Consider the following 6462-nt stretch of genomic DNA (forward strand, 5'->3'; position numbering starts at 1 on the left):
GCACCGTGCCGCTGCTGATCAGCGCCACAGTGCAAGTGCTCCCGATGTTAAATTGATGCATTGATTGGATTACATGTTTGGCTTATTTGGTTTACTGTCAGTCCCTCGTAGCGTGCACCCAGAGTGCCAGGGAGTGTAAATACAAATGCCGCTAGTGGGCTTGCAGCACCTATTGTGCCACCCACAGAAGCGGCCTCGTAAAAGTATGTCTAAGGTCTGCCATTGCAGAACCTGCGTGCAGTATGGTACTGTCATGCGGACTGAGCAAGTGCACCTACTCGCCAGTCCCCCAGCCTTCCCTTAACTTCATATCAGTCACCGCTATGGTAGGCCCAAGGGCAGGGTGCATTGTAAGGATAAGGTAGAACGAGCCCTGATGTGTGTGGCATGTCCTAATAGTGGATTTTTGCCAAGGAACAAGGAGAGAGGAACTGAGTGTGTACTCTCGAACTTTGCCGAGAAAATCTCCAAGGGCTGGAAAAGTGCCAGCCTCCTGTTGAAGTCACAGGGCTAAAGGACTTCACCACCTGCTAAAAGTGCCTGTTGCTGGAACGTGGAAGTCCAGCACCTCTAAAGAAACCAGCAATCTCGACGTCGACGGACGCCGCCGAATCCAGCTCGACATCGTGAGTGCAGCTCCAGTGTCCCGCACCTTCAACGCCGCCCGCCGGGCCCGATCGATGTCAGTAGCGACGCCGCTACCGATCGCCTCGACACAGAAGCCCTCTCGAAGCCGTGAGCGCTGCCCACTCTTGCAACGACGACATCGATGCCGCCGCTGTATCCTGCTTCGCTACCGTGAGCGCTGTTCCAGTCCGACACCTCTTGACACCGAGGATTATCGTGCGCTTCATTTTCAAAGGTACTGTGTTGGTGAGGTCTGTCTCGACTCCGGGCTCGGAGTAGCGCTCCTCGCGGTCGACACCGAACCTTTGGAATAACTTTGCTTCGACGGCGTGTGACTCCTGTGGGGGTTACCTTGTTGCCAAGAACTGTGCTTTAAAGAAGAAGAGTTGCTTTTGTTGCTAAAGACTGTTTACTAAGAAGAAACTTCACTTGAACTATTATTTTTCCTTCCAAGAGTTTTTATTAAGATTGTGGTATATTTTTGTCGTTATTTGGTCTTGTGCTAAGCCTTATATAAACATCCGTATTTTTATAATACCACTGTGTAGTGTCCATTTGTAGTGTATTCACTTTATTACTGTATATGGTCATAAATACTTAGATAAGCCTGTCTGCTCTGCCAAGCTACCAAGGGGTTGAGCAGGGGTTATCTGAGTGTGTGCAAGGGGTGAGGTGGGCACCCCTTGCCCTGGCTAGAGGAGGTGGGTCCCTATTTGTCAGAAGTGTATACCTCTGCTAACTAGCGACCACCGATTCTAACACTGGCTTTATCCACTATGCTGGCAGAGCTTAGTTTTCTGCCAACCCCTAATTGTTACCTATAATGGAAGAATATATGTTTGTTTCACAAATGCCTGCATAAAAGTTTCCCAGGCCCTAAGAGTTTTCCACCGTGTTAGATTCTAGGGGCGTCTGATGCAAAAGAGTAGGTCATACATTTTAGATCCTTTGCTGATTTGTCCATTGTGAACAAAGTCTCCTTTCTTATTAAATGAGGCAGTGTATTTTTCTCGTGACATTTTATTCAACAACAGTTCAACCAAAGGGTCTGAGGATGGTAAAAATGATTTAGTGGATGGTTGCTGTGGTGTTTCAGAATCAGAAGTATATACAGTCAGCTTATTTTCTCCTCCGACCCTTATCAAAATTAGCTTAAAAAGGTCTGTGAACTGTTGAGTATAACCTGGCTTTGATTTGGGGTGTTAAATCTATATGGTTTAGTATGTTTTTCATTTCAGCATCCAGCTGCTATGTCTTGTTTTTCCTTAAGGCCCAGTCTTACCGTGTAACGGACCCAAAATGTTCCAACTGATGTCAGGATATCAAACACATCTTCTGTGTGCTTCACAAGTTTCCACCAAATAAGACTGCTTAAAGTGGTATATCACATGTATCCTTTGAATCTTGTAAACTTTCTCTAAGGCTCCTGTACCTCTATTCTACACCCAGTACTTGTGATTGACCGTTCCATATCAATATGTGTTCATTTGCTGGCCTGCTTGCTTTTAGCACATGTCCTTCCTGGTGGGTACACTAAACATTTAACTAGGCAGAAGTACTCACTGTGGTCATTAAAATCTTAATAAATGATGTATGCAAGTCCTAGCAGGCATTGTTTCATCCTGTTTATATAAGGATACAGACTTGTGTAATCATAGTAGTGTATTTGTTGACTACCAATGCACACTCAATTGCATTATTACAACCCCCCAAGCAAGGCATCAAAGGGCTCATCAGGCTCCGGCAATTCCTTGCTTCTGGTAAAACACTTAAGCTCTTCTTTTGATCTTACAATACTTAGCCGCACATGCTCCCACAAGGATCTCATAACAACACCATGGTTCTTGTTATAATGTGCCTTTAACTAGGTCTAGAGGTACAGTTGCTCAAAGAGACTACCCAGCAGACTACTATACTCATGTGCGTCATAGCAGTGGGAACAGCCATAATAAAAACCCCTGTTTTATTCAAAAGTGGTCAGCACACCATTAACTATAGCATATCGATCTAGGAAATACAGCCCCACCTGATATTCACCACCGCTGACTTTGTGACTCAGGTCTGGTGTACAACTGTCTGACTGAAACATTTTACAGTGCATGTCACACTGGGGATTACACTTTGTGTTATAAATATGGTCACTATGTGGACACGCATATTTCACATATATGTTTATTACGTGATTGAAATGCTTGCCATGGTGTACAACAAACACAGTCTTACTTCTTAAATGCTGTCTAGACATGATGTACATCCACAACCTGCTATATTAGAGAACTTTAATGGTTACATCAAAGTAATTTTCAAACAAACCCAGTTCACCCAAGTCTTCCATAAGATTGTGGGATAACTGCAGATCAACATGAGTTTTTAAGGCCATAGACCACTTACGCGTGTTTGTTATGCAACTATCTGAAAGCAGCCCTATAATACTTGCTGTCAAAAAGATGTTGTTCTCAGCATGCTTACAACTGAGTAATAAAAACAGCATTTATTTTTCTCGAGATTTTACTGTCCAATGTACTCTTTAATGTTTTGGACACACCACCTTCTCTCCCGCGAATGTTGAGGGATATTATTGTGAAGGTACCAGGGCTGTGATTTCTGCTTTACTTTGTAAAAGTTTTGCAATGCTTTCCACAATTCTATTGCATCAAATAAATATGTTTGTGAAAGTCTTAGGACTATTAAGAACTTGTCTGCTGAAAGAGTTGGAAAAAACCTTCAGGCCTAAATTTTGTGAAAGAAATTCTAAATGTTCTTGTTTAGTTTAATAAATATCTTCAAATCTTTGTTATGTAGATCTTATTCACTCGAGTTAACAAAACAACTTTTTCACAAAACTCTGTAGTATGAAATGTCCTGCACATTTCTCTGCTATATTCTTATACTTTAAACAAATATGTCTAAAGAGACTGAAAATGAAGGAACAGGCGGTTATGCTGGCCTCAGCACTGGGGTGTTCAAGGAAGACTCATTTATTGATTTATTTAAACTTGTAAGGCGCACAGCTACCCGCAATGGGTTTCCCGGCGCTAAGGGAAAGACTGAAGAAGAAAAACTACAAGACTTAAAGGAGGGACAGCTGTTCAAAGAAAACAGTGCCTACTTAAAAAACCTATTGCTGAAAAAGCCAAGTTTTTAGTCCCTTGCGGAACTTAACAAAGTTAGTTTCCAACTTCAGACTCACAGGCAAGGCATTCCACGTTTTAGTGGCCAGATGCGAAAAGGAGCGGCCGCCCATCTTCACCAGCCTAAATCTAGGAACGACAAAGTCTCCCTTACCTGCAGACCTAAGTGTACGGCTAGGAGTATAGGCATGAATAAGACTTTGTAGGTATTTGGGGGCAGAGCCCTGTTTAATCTTAAAAATATAACATAAAGCCTTAAACTTAATTCTATTTTTAATTTCCAGCCAGTGCAAATCGCGAAGGGCAGGGAGTGCCGATACTTTCCGGGGAACATTGCGTAGCAGCCGTGCGGCAGCATTTTGGGCTACCTGGAGTTTTCTCAGCGTAGTCAGATCAGCGCCAAGGTACAGGACATTCTCGTAGTCCAGGCGTGATGTTATCAAAGCCTGGACCACTGTCCTTTGGATGTTGGTCGGAAGCATCCACAGGATTTTTTGGAGCCATTTGAGGGTGGCAAAACAAATGGCAGCCACTCATGGGCAGTCTTTTTTATGTGTCTCGTAAAGTTTAACATTAAACAAATATGGTTGGTTTCTAGAACAGGATAGTTCTTTGAGGCAGTGCCCTTTGCCATGACAACATCTTTTGGCTTGGGTAACACAATTGTTTTGACATACCTTCCACTTTTTGGTTTGGAAGCTGGTGAGCACTTGCATTTAGAGAATGTTCGGTGTTACTAAGCTCCTGAACTTCTACAGACTTCCAGCCTGATACTATTAAAGAGTGAGGGTTGTGTCTGTGAACTTTGTTTTTTTAAAACAATTACTATAAGGTACTCTTATTGTTAAATTTACTAGCATAAATAGAAAGCATGCCTGTATGTATACCCTCACAAGTATGCACACATACACTCTCACACATGTACATATATCACATTCTTTCATATTCACATTTGCCTTTCCTTTAATAAAGGAAATTGATCATACCTGCCAAGCAGTTCTTGCCATTAAAGAATATATTTAGATGTGTAGCATACACAGTTAATAGTTTTTAGGGCACATACATTTCTTTCCTACACAGCTTTGGGTGTTGGGTTTCGTTCCTTTTTGAGAACGTGGCGATGATGAGAAAGTAAAAAAGTTGGTGGGCACCTGCCAATTGCTCCTTGGCTTACCAGAGGCACTTACTAAACACACATTTTTTATTCTCACACTTATAAAAATCACCTTTAGGACATGACCTACTTTTACCTTTAAATACACACCCATGTGGGTTAATAAGTAGGTACTAGACCCTCTCCCGAATTAAAAAGAAGAACCCCTTAAATTCTGAGTTGATGTGTGATGTACAACAAGGGCTTTTTTGTATATGATAAAATAATTTGTGCCTATTTAAAAAAAAAAAATATCCCCCAGATATGCCTTGGTCTGCTTGGACCCATTCCCAAAGCCATTTCTGCCAATGAAGACCCCATCTCCTGGGACCTGATTTAGATAATATGGGTAGGGGACATACAGCCCACTCCCGAGACATATTCGGCTCAAGGGACTTCCTCCCCCGGGGTCCAAATTATTTAATAAAAAGAGGGGGATGTGCTGCCCTGTTCCCTGAGTCATATTCCCCATTCTCTGGGGACTGAATTATATTTTAATCGTGAGGAGGCCACTACACTCTTACAGGCAGGGAATTAGATAAAAAGATTTCTCTCATGGAAGCCAGAGTGACTGCTGCCCATCTCCTATTCAGAATCGGTTGACAGAGGAGAGGACTTCACTGAGGACCTCCACCACATCAATGCAAGTAAACATTGCAGCCGTCTCCAATTACCTTTATACGTATTTTTGCACTTTTATATAGCGCAAACTTGAGCCAAGGTATTGCAATGCTTTACATGATACCCAGCTGCATAAAAGAAAGATGCGTTCTGCTTTTTTAAGACACAGGTAGATTAAGTGATTTGCCCAGAATCACAGAGAGTTGAGCAGACGCCGAGACTTCAACCGGGTTCCCACGTTCCAAAGTCTGCCAAACGCCACACCCTCTCCAAAAGACCCTGGCTCGTATGTAAACATTGTGTAACCATGAGCTGCTCGAGGGTTGCTCAAAGGGGCTTTTAGCCACTCTTAAGATGCGACTATTCGCACTGAAATTCACCCACTTTAAGATGGACGCTAACAATGCCTTAAATCTTCAGGCAGTTGCACATTTATTGTTCTAGTTCAAATAGTTCATGCTAACCGTGCCACTGCTTAAAATCTATTATTCTTTTGAGCGCGCACGGCAGCAGGGCGAGGCAAGCGCAGCAGGGGGAGGAGGGGAGCCTGGCGATTCACTTGCGGGAGCGATAATGGCGGCGATCGCTCCACAAATAAATTGCCACACGAGCACGTGCTGCCTTTGAGTGCATAGGCACACGGGCACGTTATTGGCTGAAACGCCAGTGCAATCACAAAAGGTATTTTTGCCTTGCAGCGCATGCGAGACCTAAAAAGGCCTGGGTATGGAGTCCCCAGGACCTAAGCAGGTTTGAGGAAGGTGCCACATGGCTTCTTGCCCCTTTAAAATACATAATGCACTGGGGGATTAAGCCCTCAGGGCCTAAGGATGCTCATGGAGGGGTGGCACATGAGTTCCCGTCCATATTTTATTGCTTTGGCCCTGGGAAAAGGGATCCTCTTGGCCTCTTAAGGCTCAGGGAGGGGGA

This window comes from Lissotriton helveticus, chromosome 6, assembly GCF_964261635.1.
Source record: "Lissotriton helveticus chromosome 6, aLisHel1.1, whole genome shotgun sequence".
NCBI lineage: Eukaryota > Metazoa > Chordata > Amphibia > Caudata > Salamandridae > Lissotriton > Lissotriton helveticus.